A 17,712-nucleotide genomic window follows, 5' to 3' on the forward strand; every position below is an offset into this window, starting at 1 on the left:
CATCCAGATTGTGGGGCACCTGGAGCCTATCTCAGCTCACGCTAGGTGAGAGGTGGTACACCCTGGCAGGTCAGTAGTCTATCACAGGACAAACTACTGTTATAGAGTATTGAAACTCTGCTGATATGCTTCTGCACATCCTGTTGGCAAATCTCACATGAAGCATTCTAACGAAGGTGTGTTAGCCTGCTGACTCTGCCAGCTGCTTTGCAACCCACCACCATGCCAGCTCTGTTCTGTCGGGTGGTCATTCAGCTACGCTCCCTTACTTTTGGCTTTCCATGCATGCATGAAAGATCAAGAATACTTGCTTTCCCCTGATATTTAGGCTTTCCACATATGAAACTGTACAACTGACCTGTGTTACTCACAACAAGAGAAATGAGGAGCTACGTGTTTAAATTCACAGATTAAGGTTGAACTTGTCTTTTTGAAAAAGCATCTGCTTTAACTAAAGATGCTGAAACTAGCATTTCAGTACCAGTAATGCCAAAATAATAATAATAAAAAATGATGATGCTTAATTTAACAAGTGCAGCAAGTGGAATAGAGGAAAATAGTTCAAGGGCAGCAACAGATTCATCCAATGTGAGAGAAGAAAAAATATTTTAGATTTTACTTGGATAATTGGGGACAAAATATACATACATGTATAATGCAGCTAAATTTTAGAAACTGCCACAAAATATTCATAGCAGCCCAAAGAAAGCACTCCATGCCTTTACACGGATTTCAAGGTGACAAAGTTTGAGTGATGCTATCTGAACAAGCTCCTATGATCCAAGATGAAATGCTGTGTTTGTGAATTGTGACAGCTACAGATGCTGCAGAAAAGTTACAATACAATGTCAACAAAACTAATGTTAGCTTGTTGTAAATCACAGGATGCTCAAATAGGTGTGACACCTCTGTTTTTCCAGTTAGATTTGCTTCGTCTTCAGTGCCCTGGCAGTAACTTTCTAGGATCAGGATACAAGGATACAAGATAATGCATGAACAAAGATCTCATGTTTCTCTGTTTGAGTTTTTTTTTTTCCCAATATGGACTACTTGATTACATCGCCAATAAATCCTTGTATCTCTTAATTATTCTGAGCTTTATGTCTCCTGTAGACCACTAACAATGGGACAAGGCTTGATAACCAAATCAAATATGCCAGCAAGTGTAGAGTCTTGTTCCCCACATTCCCACTTCGATACCATGTGTCCTGCACCAAGTGAAGCTTCAGAATTTTATTAAATGGTGGATTCCCACTACTGCATTGCAAAAAAATTAATTTAACTTGAACTATATAAGGAAAACTACCAAGTCATTTCTGCTTGTGTTTAATAACCTACAGTGGGGCAAAAAAGTATTTAGTCAGCCACCGATTGTGCAAGTTCCCCCACTTAAAATGATGACAGAGGTCAGTAATTTGCACCAGAGGTACACTTCAACTGTGAGAGACAGAATGTGAAAAAAAAAATCCATGAATCCACATGGTAGGATTTGTAAAGAATTTATTCGTAAATCAGGGTGGAAAATAAGTATTTGGTCACCTCAAACAAGGAAAATCTCTGGCTCTCACAGACCTGTAATGTCTTCTGTAAGAAGCTTTTCTGTCCCCCACTCGTTACCTGTATGAATGGCACCTGTTTGAACTCATCATCTGTATAAAAGACACCTGTCCACAGCCTCAAACAGTCAGACTCCAAACTCCGCCATGGCCAAGACCAAAGAGCTTTCGAAGGACACCAGGAAAAGTATTGTAGACCTGCACCAGACTGGGAAGAGTGAATCTACAATAGGCAAGCAGCTTGGTGTGAAAAAATCAACTGTGGGAGCAATCATCAGAAAATGGAAGACATACAAGACCACTGATAATCTCCCTCGATCTGGGGCTCCACGCAAGATCTCATCCCGTGGGGTCAAAATGATCATGAGAACGGTGAGCAAAGATCCCAGAACCACACGGGGGGACCTGGTGAATGACCTGCAGAGAGCTGGGACCAAAGTAACAAAGGTCACCATCAGTAACACACTACAACGGCAGGGAATCAAATCCCGCAGTGCCAGACGTGTTCCGCTGCTGAAGCCAGTGCATGTCCAGGCCCGTCTGAAGTTTGCCAGAGAGCACATGGATGATACAGCAGAGGATTGGGAGAATGTCATGTGGTCAGATGAAACCAAAGTAGAACTTTTTGGTATAAACTCAACTCGTCGTGTTTGGAGGAAGAAGAATACTGAGTTGCATCCCAAGAACACCATACCTACTGTGAAGCATGGGGGTGGAAACATCATGCTATGGGGCTGTTTTTCTGCCAAGGGGACAGGACGACTGATCCGTGTTAAGGACAGAATGAATGGGGCCATGTATCGTGAGATTTTGAGCCAAAACTTCCTTCCATCAGTGAGAACTTTGAAGATGAAACGAGGCTGGGTCTTCCAACATGACAATGATCCAAAACACACCGCCCGGGCAACAAAGGAGTGGCTCTGTAAGGAGCATTTGAAAGTCCTGGAGTGGCCTAGCCAGTCTCCAGACCTCAACCCCATAGAAAATCTGTGGCGGGAGTTGAAAGTCCGTGTTGCTCGGCGACAGCCCCAAAACATCACTGCTCTCGAGAAGATCTGCATGGAGGAATGGGCCAAAATACCAGCTACTGTGTGTGCAAACCTGGTAAAGACCTATAGTAAACGTTTGACCTCTGTTATTGCCAACAAAGGTTATGTTACAAAGTATTGAGTTGTATTTTTGTTATTGACCAAATACTTATTTTCCACCCTGATTTACAAATAAATTCTTTACAAATCCTACCATGTGGATTCATGGATTTTTTTTTCACATTCTGTCTCTCACAGTTGAAGTGTACCTCTGGTGCAAATTACTGACCTCTGTCATCATTTTAAGTGGGGGAACTTGCACAATCGGTGGCTGACTAAATACTTTTTTGCCCCACTGTAACTAAAGGTTATTTCATGTACTTGATCCAAACAGTGGTAGGTCAGACTCACCATGCTTTAGCACTTAGTTAATGGCTTATGCCTAAGTGAAGTAATCCTTGGCATGGTATACAAGTTACAACAAAAGCTGACATCATCTGCGCTCTTATGACCTCTTATGTTTTCCCGAGATTATTTTTAGATTTTGCAAGGTCCGAATACACAAAATCACCCTAAACATGAATGTAATATATCTTTTAAAGTAAGTATAGTATATGCCATGTTTACAACTGAGTCTTTGTCAGTTCATGTCACGCAGGGGAACATCTCTACTCATGTGAGGAGCCCCAGAGTGATGCAGGTTTACAGTATGGCTACGGGCAGTATACTTTAAACACAGTCTTTCTTGACAGGAAGCAATATTATGATGCAGACACAATATATAATTTAAAATGACCTATTTTCCATTGGATTTATTTTCCTAAAACTTCCAGTTGTCATTTTCCTACAGAAGCTGTCAGGACAAAGCTGTCTGTATGTGGTACAGCTTTCCTGATGAGAGTGTGTCACACCACAGAGAAAATGAGATCTTGGCTAAATGTATAAAAAAAGGGGGGATAGTCAGAGATGAGCAAATGCCTCCATTCATCTCTACACAATGCTGCAGAGTGAGATGAAAAAACCCCCCACATTGTTATGCAGCAGCAAAACACTGCATTGGACAACACAGCCAACAGACAGGCTGGGTAAGCACAGCACAAAAAACAGGAGTATCCTGGAAGATTCAGCAAAATGTTTAATGGGGTATAAGCACAAACTGGATGGGGCAGTAAGGAACGTGAAGGTGCTATGTGGGCTCTAATTTAAAAAAGCAAAACAAAAAAAGTTAGAAATGACCTTTATGTTGCCAGAGTGCACTTTAAGGGGATGGGATGGGCTGATTGATTCAGTTGGGGACAACTTGTCCAGCACAGAATCTACACAGGAAGTAGAGGATCAGCTCCTCTGCTCTTCTAAAAAGGGAAATAAATCACTGTCTCTCATTCAGTGGAAATGGATATAAGTCCCCCGGGTGTGCTGATCTCCAGTCATTGATGGAACAATTTCTCCTCTCTCTTTCTCCTGTTCTTAGTATCACCCTCTCTTGTTTCCTGCTAAGTCTCTCCTTCTCACTTCTTGCTCTCTATTTCCTGGATGTGTCCACCTGTCAGTGTCTAGTCCTTCATTTGTCACTTTTGGCTGTATTGCACTCAGTCTTGTTCTTTTTTTTTTTTTCCAATTTCAGTTCTCTGTTTGCCTCCTGCCCTCCTCCTCCTCCTCTCTCTGCCTTCCTCTCTTATGATGTGTTTAGCATTCAAGGCCTCTCACTGCTGCATCACAGGCCTGTTTGTTTCACCGAGCTGCAAAGAGAGAAAAAGATGTGATTCCTCTGGGAGGGAGTAAAAATTCTATATGCCTTCATGCTGAAGAATAATGCATCTGCATGGACACTCAGCCACACACATACCGTATGAGCTGCAAATAGTTTGCACAAAAACAAAATCCGGAGCATGTATAAATCCATTTGCCTACACACACGCACACACGCAAGGATGCATGTGCACTGTCCGCACAAGCCAGCACACATGCACAACACGCCCACGCCCTATTGTGAAGCTTAACATGAACTAATAAAACCTTAATACTTAATAACTGTTAATGCCTGCTGCCATTTGGCTTTGGTGCTTAACAGAGTTCAGCATCCATACAATTAACCTCCGGTCGTTTGCATGTCAAATATGGCGGGAGGATTTCCTCAATCTGTGGCCCCCGTACAAAGAGACACAGGTCAACGAGCTAATGAAGAGTCCTTGCACTGTTCGTGTTGGAGTTAAGTACTTGAAATCCTGTATTGCTTATTAGGGAAGTGTACACAACACATCCCTAACATATCCCAATTAGAAGCAAATTATTGAGACATTAGGCATTCGCATTTGTAAAGCTCCATGTTTACTGAATCAGGACAAACTGGGTTATATTTGGTGGTCTCAGATGCCAGTGCTGACACACAGAGGATTCGTTTTCTGCGCGGCAGCCCTGCGGCTCTATTCTCCTACAACAGAGTCCCCAGATAGAGTCTTCACCTGGAGGGCGACTGGTGGGCACGCATCCAAACACACCCTCACACCAAAATAAAAAGCACAAACGCACACATGAAGACACACAAAAAAGAAAAAAAAAACAGACTAACAAACACACCCACCCACGCAAAACAGGGTGGGTATAATTAAAAAACACTGGAGCTCTGCAGAGCAACGAGAGGCTATATGAGGGGAGAGGGAGGTGCAAATACTCCACTGTTCAGCCTAAAGGCCTCCGCTAATTACCTGTCAATGACAAGGAAGAAGGAGATCTAAAGTGGTAAATATTGTCCCAAACTGTCATCCTCAATGAACCATACACTCTGCAATTCAGTTCAAGGATAACGCCCACTGACTTGGGAAATAGGATAAGATGCCATATGTTTGTGTAATTTAGGGATAATTAGTTCAGAGTCTGTTCTAAACAAAGTGGAACTGTGTGATACCAACCAGAGGTCAACTGGCAAGCATGCTGTAATCAGGCAAGATGCTGAAAAGATCTCGAAAACAGTCAGGGGTTTTTTTTTCTTCAAAAGCTTGTTTAATTTCTAATTTAAATACAACTGCTTTTTTCAGATATGAAAATGAAACATCACAGCTACTGTAAATTCTGGAGCTTATGATTAATGTATGTCAGTGAGTTCAAAGCTAGCTGATAAATAACACATAAAACAAGTGATTCCCAAACTTGAGTTGGGAAAGCAGTTCTGCACCACAAAAATTGCACCACAAAATTTATGAAGGCAAGGCAAGGCAAGGCAAGGCAAATTTATTTGTATAGCACAATTCAACAACAAGGTGATTCAAAGTGCTTTACAGAGACATTAGAAACAAAAACAAATAAAAAGCATGATTTAAAATTGATTAAAACAAGCAAACAAACAAACTAACTAAACACACACATTTCACACCTGTTCGCGCAATCTGAACCCTTATCGTAAGGGGAGCTACCAGTCCTTCTGTGGACGAGCTACTTTCTATTTTAAATTCCCTGAATTTAAAATACTCTCTAGACCCAGTCTAGACCCAGTTGGGGAGCTACCCAGAGCTCTAATCCCACACCTGTTCGCGCGATCAGAACCCTTATCATAAGGGGAGCTACCAGTCCTTCTGTGGACGAGCTACTTTCTATTTTAAATTCCTTGAATTTAAAATACTCTCTAGACCCAGTCTAGACCCAGTTGGGGAGCTACCCAGAGCTCTAAACCCCCTCAACAAACAAACAAACAAACAAACAAACAAACAAAACAGTATATAAAATCAAAACAGATAAAATCAGAACAGTAGATAAAATCAGTAGTTAATGTAAGTTTTGAAATTTAAGCTTAACAAACAAACAAAACAGTATATAAAATCAAAACAGATAAAATCAGAAACTTGAAAACATGAAACTTTTTTTTAAATAAATTGTACTAAATCTGAAAGGGATAACATCTTTTAGATGACACAAGGAGTTATAAATGAAGACTGTAGGGCATTATTCAATTTACCCACGCAGAAGAAGAAGAAGAAGAAGAAGCAGAAAAAGTTTTGAAAAAACAGATTTAAAACCTTGACCTACTGTCTGATTTTCGCTTTTGCTCTCTTCTCACACACCTTGCCAGTTTTGGTCACATGTTCTTTGGGCACAGCTAATTTCCAAAGCTAGTCTCTTTCACGCCCCAACCATTAGCTGATTTGGACATTCAGACTCCTCAAAAACATGAAATATAGAACATAAATGAAGGTAATTTTACTTGGTTGTCATTGAATCTATCTATTCCGTTGTTTGGTACAAACATAATGCGGGCTGCCTGCTGTTTAGCTTTCAGCTTCACTACTGCTATCGTTTCTGTAGTTAACTGATAAAAGCCCATTAAAGCATTATTTAAAGATACTGCAAGGTAAATTGGCATAGAAATCAGAGCCTTAGACTCATTTTTGTAGTTCAAGTAAGTGTGAGTATATTATCTAATCTAATCTGCAAGAATTTGTTAGCTAATGTTAGCAAACATTAGCTAACATTAGCTCATATTTGAAGAAAGTATAGAAAAGCCGCTGGCTGTAGATGGATGTGTGCATATATTCATTCACATGTAGACATATTTTGAGCACATGGAATTCAATTCTAATGGGAATCATAAAGAAAACATAAATGTCAAGTATGAAATTGTAATTCTCCCACCTAGTTCACTAAACCCAATTAAATGAATTAGAATAGAATAGAATAGAATTCAACTTTATTGTCATTGCACATGCACAGGTACAGGGCAACGAAATGCAGTTTGCATCCATCCAGAAGTGCTTTAGTGATATAGATATATTACAATATATATTAGCAATAATATAGATATGTGAGTATATTACAGAAATGGGTCTATTATGGTATGTTATAATGTACACGGTATGAAGTATGTTGTGAATATTCTATAACTATAAGTATGTACAGGCTGTAGTGAGTACAAGCTATGTACAGGATATGAACAGGATATAAATATGAAAAACTATACAGAATATGAAATAAATGACTTTACAGAAATCTGAGATATACAGCTATACAGAAATGGGAACTATGCAAGTTGTAAACAGTTGTAGGGTTAAAAATTATCGAATGTACAGAATGATTATTTACACAGAGCTATACAGTAGTGCAGTTAAGACAAGTGAAATATAATTCCTACAGAGGCTATATAAAGTGCTAGTGGTTGTGAGTGGTGGTTCAGTCCATGTTATTATTGTGTGTTTGAGGGTACAGTTGTCCATTGTGGGTGTGTGTGTGTTCAGTCCATGTGTTAACGTGGGTCAGATGTCAGGAGGCAGAGTTCAGGAGTCTGACAGCTGTGGGGAAGAAGCTGTTCCGGTACCTGGTGGTCTTAGTCTGGAGGCTCCTGTAGCGCCTCCCAGAGGGCAGGAGGGTGAAGAGTCCATGTGATGGGTGACTGGGGTCTTTGATGATTTTCCCAGCCCTTTTCAGACACCGCTTCCTGTAGATGTCTTTCATGGCAGGAAGTGGTGCTCCGGCGATGCGCTGGGCAGTTTTCACGACCCTCTGCAACGCCTTCCGGTCCGAGGCAGAGCAGTTCCCGTACCAGACTGTTATACAGTTGGTCAGGATGCTCTCGATGGTGAACGATAGAAGTTCACCAGGATGTCTGAGGACAGGTGGTTCTTCCTCAGAGTCCTCAAGAAGAAGAGGCGCTGGTGAGCCTTCTTGACCAGCTTGGAGCAGTTGGTCGTCCAGGTGACATCCTCGGAGATGTGGACTCCCAGGAACTTGAAGCTGCTCACACGCTCCACAGCCGTCCCCTTAATGTGGATGGGTGGATGTGGGTCAGCATTCCTCCTGTAGTCCACGATGAGCTCCTTGGTCTTCTCGGTGTTAAGCAGCAGGTTGTTTCTGTCGCACCACTCAGCCAGACAATCCACCTCCTCCCTGTAGGCGGCCTCATCGTTGTCACTGATGAGGCCAATCACCGTGGTGTCATCTGCAAACTTAATGATGGTGTTGGAACCATCAGCAGGTCTGCAGTCGTGGGTGAAGAGGGAGTAGAGGAAAGGGCTCATCACACAGCCTTGTGGTTCATCGTGATTGTAGATGAGCAGCGGTTATCCAGCCGGACATGTTGGGGGCGGTTGGTCAGGAAGTCCAGTATCCATTTGCAGATGAGGGAACTGATGCCCAGGTCTGTCAGTTTCCTGATGAGTTGTGAGGGGTTGATTGTATTGAATGCTAAACTGAAGTCTATAAACAGCATTCTGGCGTAGGTGTTGTTGTTGTCCAGGTGTGAGAGGACAGAGTGCAGTGCGATGGAGACTGCATCCTCTGTGCTCCTGTTCTGGCGGTATGCGAATTGGTGGGGGTCCAGGGTGGGGGGGAGTCAGGATTTGAAGTGTGCTAGGACCAGCTGCTCTAAGCACTTAGTGATGATGGGGGTGAGTGCTACTGGGCAGTAGTCATTGAGGCAAGATGGGTTGGAGTTTTTGGGTATCGGGACGATGGAGGTGGATTTGAAGCAGGCCGGTACCACAGCGTGGGCCAAGGACAGATTGAATATGTCTGTGAGCACTCCTGCAAGCTCCCCAGAACATGCTCTGAGAACACGCCCGGGGATGCCATCAGGACCTGCAGCCTTGTGGACATTGATCCTGCTCAGCACCGCTCCTACATCGGTAGGGGAGAGAGTCAGAGGTTGGTGGTCTGGCGTCATGTCTGCTTTGGTTGTGGTTGTGGGGTTCCCTCGCTCAAAACGAGCATAAAAGTTGTTGAGCTCGTTGAGGAAGGAGGGTTTGGTGGTCCTGTAGTCTGTAATGGTCTGGAGTCCTTGCCACATGCGTCGGGGGTTGGAGTTGGAGAAGTGTTCTTCTACCTTCTTTTTGTAATGGTGTTTGGCTTTTTTGATGCCCTTCTTTAGATTAGCCCTGGTTGTACTGTAGGCGTGTGCATCTCCTGACCTAAAGGCGGTGTTGCGGGCCTTCAGGAGGAGACGAACATCCCGGTTCATCCAAGGATTCTGGTTGGGGTACATGGTGATCCGTTTCTGGGTGGTGACACTGTCTGTGGTTTCGGAGATGTAATCCAGTACAGATGAGGCGTACTGGTCCACGTCTGTTTGGGTGAACATATTCCAAATGGAACAAATGGATAATGAGGTCAGCAATAAAATGCGGTGCTCAATATTCAGGCTGATTTGAGGGTGCATGCTTATCTTCTTCCAATAAATGAACAGTCAGAAACCTGAAACTGGTTGCTTTCTTTGTCCACCCAGGGATTCGAACATTGTTGGTGTTTTGTTCAATAAGCAACACTCAATATGAGAATCTCAATGTCATACCAGCAAAAAACAGTGAAATTCTGGCAATGATGTTTATTGAGATATCCCAGCCTCCCTGGAATATCTCAATAATGATTACGTTGGACACCCAGATTCCCTTCAGGATAAAATTCAGTAATTCCGTTGATCCTTTGCCTTTTCAACTAGCACCATCACTGGACCAAACAGCTTGCCCACTGCTTTTCTTTTTGACCAAATACCTGCAGTGAGCCTTAGCTCACTTAGACACTTTGATGCTGTGTTGGTTTTGTTTTTAAGTAACCTATAATCTTCTTAAGTTCCTCTACACAGCCAGTGTTGGATCCTCTTCTTTTCTCACATAAATCTCACTAAATTTGACCTGCCACTGAGTGAACATCAGGGTGCTTCATTAAATCACAGCATGCTTTCAGGGAATAACTTCTAAGCTGCTTCAGATGTGCAATATGAAATACATGGAATATCTTATTCTGTCACAAGGTCTTGTTTCCGACAGAAAATGACACGAAACGTGACAAATATGTGGTTTCTTTTAAACATCCAATAACATATCTCTTTTTTTTCTGTTTGCAAACAGTTGGTGAATAACTATTTTTAAAAAAGCAAAAAAGAAACAGAATAAAATAGCTCTTTGAAAAGTTAAGTGAGGATCACATGTTTCATGTTGGCTGTTTTATTATGCCACTTTTTGGCAAGGTGTTGGCACAGCAGGGCCATATGCTGTGTGTCTAAGTCCAGTTGGGCTCAAAATGGCTCTAAACTGTGCTGAGCTCCTGCCAGAGTGAGACAGAGAGGGGATCATTCAGTCAGGTACATGATGGTGAAGGAAACAGTCTGGAAAAGGAAGAGTTTATGGACAAGTGCAGATTTTTAGGTCTTGGCTTGTTTCTCACTTTTAGAGCCCCTTCCAAAGACAGTTCTCTGTCACTGTTAGAAAGAAAGAAAGTGTAGGGGAGACCGGGGATAGTTGTAACGTGGGTCAGTTGTAACACTTCCAATTTCTCCAATCAGGGCTAAGTTTCAAATGATGTGACTCATCCTGTGCATGCCCAATTCAGTTCTGCTATCACATGTGAAAAATCAGCACATTTTGTCAAACACAGACAATTTAACACGAAAAAAAGTAATTTGTTTGCCAAAAAGTAAGTTTTTCTACTTTATTTCAATTTCTAATAGCATTATCTGCTTTGCAGTTAAACTCATCAAACTTAAATTATGTTATTTGTATGTCTATGGGGATATATTCTGTGTAGGTCTTTAGTGCTAGTGTTTTAGCCGTTGGCTGTAATGTTAGCTAGTTCATGGCTATAGGAGTCTGGGTCAGTTGTAACAGCAACAGTCTGGGTTAGTTGTAACAATAATGCAGATGTTACAACTTGCCACACTATTACTTTAACTTATATTAAACAAGTTGGGGCAACAACATCAGCAGAGAGAGGTTCACTGGTCGCATTTGTATATGCGGTTAATGCCATTGGCAACACAATTCCTCCACTGTTTGTGTTCCCACACATACATTATGCAGACCACTGTGTCAGAGATGGACCAGTAGGAAGTACTGGTAGTGGAAATAAATCAGGATGGGTGCAAGAAACAGATTTCCTCATCTTTCTGAAGCACTTTGAAAACCACACCAAGGTAAGCCATGATAAAAAGTAATGGAATTGCGATGCTGGTGAACAACTACATTTTTTCAGCTTCATTGTTATGTTCAAATTTGGTGCAAGAGTTGTAGGTTATAATGCCCACTGAGCCAATGAGGCCAAACTCAAGGAAGACCAATCAAAATTAATGAAATATTCAGTTGCAGAAATTTCCATAATTTGTCTTTTTTGGGGGGTTGGTATATGTTCAAAAGCTAGATTTCTGCATTCTGTCACACACACACAGAGCTACATAAATGGCTCTAAGTGCATTCATGTGTTGAATAAACAAAGATTACATGTTAATGTTTTGTTAGTACCCTTATTTCATTGTGTTACATTTTACCCCAGGATATGTTACAACTAACCCAGACTATGGGGTTAATTGTAACATTTCACTCTTCGTGTTTGAGACCATACCATGCAATGGGTAATTGTGCTGCAGAGAAAATAGCTGCACTATTTAATAGCAGAGACATGTAAATACTTTGCATTACAATTTGAATCCACTACCTTAAAAGAGCTTCAATTTACAGACAGAAATGTCACAACTATCCCCGGTCTCCCCTACTTTATTGGCCCCCGTGGGGAAAATCCCTCTCTGCATTTAACCCATTCACTCAGTGAAGCAGTGGGCAGCCATTGGGCGCCCGGGGAGCAGTGTGTAGGGACGGTACCTTGCTCAGGGGTACCTCAGGGTAGCTGTTCAGGGGAATCGAACCCCCGACCTTCCGATCATGGGGCCACCACTCTACCTACTGAGCTATCCCTGCCCTTTTAATTAAATCTGTTACAAATGTACTAATGAACTAAAATATTATGACCACAGATAAAGTTGCTTATATTTTATATTTTTATTTGACAGTAAGTCACCAGGCAGTCTTCATCGCTGTGTTAGAAGCCATGAATGCTTGCGAACTGGACAGATGTAAAGACCTGAGTAACTTGGACAGACTGTTAAGGCCAGAGGAGGCCAATAAAAAGATACTATGCAGGCTGATTTCAAGGTGCTGTTAGTTAGAAAAGAGTATTTCACATGCAAATGATGCCATTCTGGTCCACCCTACAATTAACATTGAAGTGATCCATACTAGGTTGCTGCTTCACACCCCAGAGCCTTTAAAGAGCAAGACGAGGCATAACACAGGTGTGAGAGTGTAAATCGCCCAGAGAGTTCTCGCTTTATTCATTCTGCACATTCAGTGAGTTGGAAATAATATAACATTCTTCATCTCACATCCAAAAACTGACCTTTGGAGAGATTTTTTCTGCCAGAATTACCAAAATATATTAACTATTTAAAGGTAAATCTGACACTGACAATTGTATGCACCTCATAAATATTACATAAAAATGCAAAATAAGAGCAGTACATCTGCAGAAAATCTGCACCTGTGGGTATTAAGACTAATTCTAACACCTTTTTTTTTAATTTGGGGCTGTATAGAATTGGAATTTTACATCAGCATCTAATCTGATCTAACCTCTCTTCACATATTAACGAGCTGCATTGATGACATTAAATGCTGGATGTCTCAAAGCTTTTTGGAACTGAGACATTAGGATGACTTCAAAATGCAGCAGCCAGAATCCTTACAGGTAGGTGGAAACACGTTACCGCTGTTGTTTTGTTTGTGCTGCTCTTGCCGCCTTAAGATGTTATAACCTGCACTAGTTTTTATGTTTTTGTCTTCTCTGTTAAGCTTATTGAGTTTACACATAATGAAATGTACAATACAAATAAAGCTGTTATAGCTATCTCTTTAAAATGTTCTCGTCCTAGGCTAATAATGCATGTTTTTTAGTCACCCAACACTGGACTAAAGAATTGTCTCTTCACACATTGGCACGCTACTTCGTGCTGCTTTAGGCTACGTCTACACTAGCTCCGTGTCCACACTACACTGTTCCGAAAAATAGTAATGTCAAATTATTTTACTGTGTATTTTACAGTTGCGTACTGTTTTTCTAGAATATCATTACATTTACATAAGTAGACTGTGATCTGACACGTCAAATGTAAAATAACATAACATCACTGTAAATGTAATAAAACACAATTTACTTGTTTGTTAAATATATTTTGTTGTACATATGCATATTTAGATTGTAAAAATACGTCCAGAAATGTCTCCCATTATGCTTTGGGACATGTGCTGCTGTTTAGATGTTCTTGTTTTATTGTTTATGGTTACGTTACTTTTAACTGTTATCTTGAATGTTGTGTTTACGCCGTGGTGCAGCGTCACTGACAGTTGTTGTTTCGTAGAGAGAGTGCTGTACCATGAGTGACTTCTGTTGTGCTGTTGTTGAACCTTGAGGCACATAGTAGCACCGGCAAGTGTTTTAATGAAGAGCTCCCCCTACCAGCTTGGAGTTAAATAACAAGCGCAATCTCTCTCTGTGAGCTTACTTGTTAAGATTTCTCTGCATGCCACAGTGTAAAGCATTGCACGGACACGCTGTGCTAATTAAATAGTTTGAAAAAGGAATGTAGAGGTAGGAGTTGCAATAAATATAAATAACATGATGCTAAGTTTTGGCCATTGAATGTGAGCTAACAACAACAAGGTCGCGGGTATGGCTGCGACCGTAGGAAAAAAAACCCTAATATGAAGGTATTTTACTGTGCATTTTACAGTAATGTTCTGTTCTTCTAGAATATCATTAAAGTTACGTAAATAGACTTTGACTTCACATTTTGAATGTAAATTAACGTTAAATCACTGTAATGTAATACAACATAATTGTCATGATTATTAAATGTATCTGTCTGTACATATGCATATTTAGATTGTTAAAATACATTCACAAATGTATCATGATTTCACAAATATCTGTCCGTTATTTGAAAGATTGAACTGTTGAATTCAAATGTTCGCCTTGTGATCAGAAGGTTGCCGGTTCGCGCCCCGGCTCGGACACTCTTCGTCGTTGTGTCCGTGGTCAAGACTCTTCACCTACCGCCTACTAGTGATGGCCAGAGGGGCCGATGGTGCGATATGGCAGCCTCGCCTCTGTCAGTCTGTCCCAGGGCATGCAATCAATTGTTATTTAAACCAACTGTTAACTGTATATTTCTGTACATTTACGTATTATGATTGTTGTTTATAGGTAATTTCATTGTTTGATCACGTAAAAATGTTCCTAATTTAATGTCTAAAAGCACTTGGAAAAGGCAGAATCCCGCGTCAAATTAGCGCAACAAACTCTATTTTCATTACTGAAAATGACCGTATTTTTATGGGACAGTTATTTTCTGTTATTTTACGGTCGCATTTTGGCGCCCCAGCTGCCGGAATATTACGGTTTTTTTAAGATGTTTTTTTTTTCCCCTATTTATAGATGATTTCATTGTTTAATCACATTAACATGTTCCTGATTTAATGTTTAGCGGCACTTGAAAAAGGCGAGATCCCATGTCAAATTAGCGCAACAAACTCTATTTTCATTACTGGAAATAACCGTATTTTTATGGGACAGTTATTTCCTGTTATTTCACGGTCGTATTTTGACGCCCCAGCTGCCGGAATATTACCGTTGTTTTTTTTAACAGTGTAGCTCCGTGTCCACACTAGAGTTTTCAGTTGTTTTCACAGAGTTGTTCATCCACATTGAAACAGCTGAAAATGCTTGCGTTCCAGTACTGCGCATGCGTGAAACGCAAGAAGATTCGACCTGCCTCATTTCTGTCTGCCGCTTATTTACTTTCAGGCTCTTTGAAACGTTGCGGCAAAATGTTGAGGAAAAGCGCCGAGTTTTTTAAATGGACTGACAATGAGGTGGAGTTGTTGCTGCGAGTAACACAAAAGCACAAAGTTGCAAAAGCGAGTGAGAATTAAAGAATTTGAAGAAAAGCTATCTGGAGCATAACTGATATTAATCGTTAATAGGGCTGTCAAAAGTGACAGCAAACAAAACAACTGCTGTATAATGGCCCTCCGCTATCTTGGTTTAATTGGTCACATGACAGCATCACATGACTAAAATGTGTTATCGTTTTCGAAAAAGGCTCCGGGTTCGCTGTCCACACTGCGACGCAAAAAACTGCATTTTCAAATATATCCGCTTCGGAGAGCATTTTCAAAAAGCTGTGTTTTCCATGAACGAAAACACCATCTCAGTGTGGACGGGAGGCCAAAACAGAGAGAAAAAGATGTTTGTACCTTTAGTTTCAAACAAAAACATATTAGTGTGGACATGGCCTTAATCTAAGTATTTCATCTATGTGGGGCCCTTCAGTGGGGCTTGTTAAATTAAGATTAAATAACATTCACTCTATCTTTAGTTTCATATGTTTGGCTGCCCTAGCATTTGTGTTTGAAGGATTTTGATTTCTTCATGCCAGCTATGTGGTGATAATGTCAGAATCCCCGAGTAGTAATGCTGTATGGACATGAAATGAGCATTTTCCATGCAAAGTATGGGTAACTGGAGCAATTTGCTAGTGACCAAAGTCATCACAAAGACATTTTGAATACAACAGCCTCCTTGTGACCAATTCCACTTAGAAACAGCCAGCAACCACCACCAAGCATTTGCCAGCTGGTTGGAGAATAAACCACTTTTCCCTAGTGACAGGAGTTTGGCAGAGAGTCATCTCTAGGTCGCATATAGCTATTTTTGTTTGTTTCTCTTTTTTACATTGCAAAACAAAGATACTATTTAGCTAAATGGTAACCTATGGGATTTGTACAGTGGACATTACTGTTAACAACAGGAGAAGAGCACTAAGACTAGTGAGAGGTCCCGGGCTTAACAGTTCAGATGTTGGAAAAAATGCAGTTTAACAGAGTCCAACAATAACACGTATACTTTTACCCTTTCTTGTAGTAAATAACTTACCAAAAAAAGTCTTTTTACTGGGAGCATGTCGAGACTATGAAAATCAATTGTTTTCAGCTATCAGTAGCAGCGCTGAGCACTCCATTGTTAGCAAGCAAGATATGATTTTATAGAGTTGTGCAATGACTTCAGTAGAGTTTAACTTGACAGTCATTAAGATTTCCTGCTGTCAAATCAGGTTCACCTTCTTATTTTGACATTCAGCTAACAACAGTTTTCTTATGTGAATCTGTAATTGAAATGTTGATTATCTTAATAATGAACCTTTTCTGTGCTGCTGTTGAAGAAACACTTAGCTGAGATGAGTCACTGATAAGAACCCTTTAAGTTTACACATCACATACGAGCTTCGAGCTAAAGTATTTTTCTCAAGGTCACACAGTGCTGCAACCGTTTAGTGGGAAGATAAAATATTATTTTTTGTTTGGACTCTGCTGTAAGAAAACCTTTTAAAACTGAAAGTACTGGCAGTGAGATCACTTGTCCATAATGAAAATAAATGTTAATTCCTCATTCGTCGACCTCTGCCAGAGCAGTATTGTCCTTTTTGTGAATCTGCTAATTTATGTCAGTTTCCAGAGATAGAAAAAGTTTGAAACATTTGAAATGCTGAGATGAATCATAAGAAAAAGGTCTTCCATCAGTAGCTGAATAAGGATCACTGCAACAGTTGGTATGATCCTCACACATCCCTGAGCTCAGTATTACGTTTGCTACACTTTGTATGTGGACAGGTGATTTAAAAAAAAAAAAAGAAAAAAGAAACCTATAACACACCTACTTGTGCTGAAAACCTTTGACACCGCTGTACAATGATATACATGCGTGCAAGCTACACAGACCCTGGAGCTACAAACAAAGTGCTGTAATTGCTGACAAAACCTGAAAGACTTGACGAAGAAGAAAGGTGGAAAATGAAACAATCGTGCGGATTTAAAGACAAACACGCACTCATGAGCTCTTTCCTGCTCATAAACACTAACATGCACAGACAGTGTTCACACGCACGTACACTGGTGAATTCATCCGTGGACTGAATAGCTAGAGGGTGCAAACTGTACAAATGTTGCACAAATATGACACTACAGTGCCAGGGGAGTTGAGTGTTTTGCCTGCTGTCTGCAGATGTATAGTGCCCCATGTCTATTTCTCATTTGTGACAACCACAACTGGAGATGTAGTAGAGCTTCAGCTGATTTAAAGTGACAGGTACACAAGGCCACCTTATCCATCACTGGGGAGTGGTCGGCATTCCCTGACTCCCAAATTGCTGCCCTATTTGCAGTCCCTGCTCCCACCACAACCCCACCTATAACGAGATGATCTATAGCGCGCCAACAAACCCCAACAAAGGTGTCAGATTGCCAGGACAAATAGGCAACAACAGACTT

The 17,712-nt window shown here is 40.9% G+C and overlaps 1 protein-coding gene across 1 annotated transcript in view; it reads right to left on the reverse strand.

Annotated features, from left to right (window-relative positions):
* The window catches only part of adgra1b (adhesion G protein-coupled receptor A1b), a 196,541-nt gene that overhangs the window by 102,915 nt on the left and 75,914 nt on the right, over positions 1 to 17,712 (reverse strand). The gene's annotated exons all lie outside the window — the stretch shown is intronic.

The sequence above is a fragment of the Mchenga conophoros genome, linkage group LG13, assembly GCF_057382185.1.
Source record: "Mchenga conophoros isolate Kocher_MC1m ecotype Shallow Benthic linkage group LG13, M_conophoros_male_GT1.1, whole genome shotgun sequence".
Taxonomy (NCBI): domain Eukaryota; kingdom Metazoa; phylum Chordata; class Actinopteri; order Cichliformes; family Cichlidae; genus Mchenga; species Mchenga conophoros.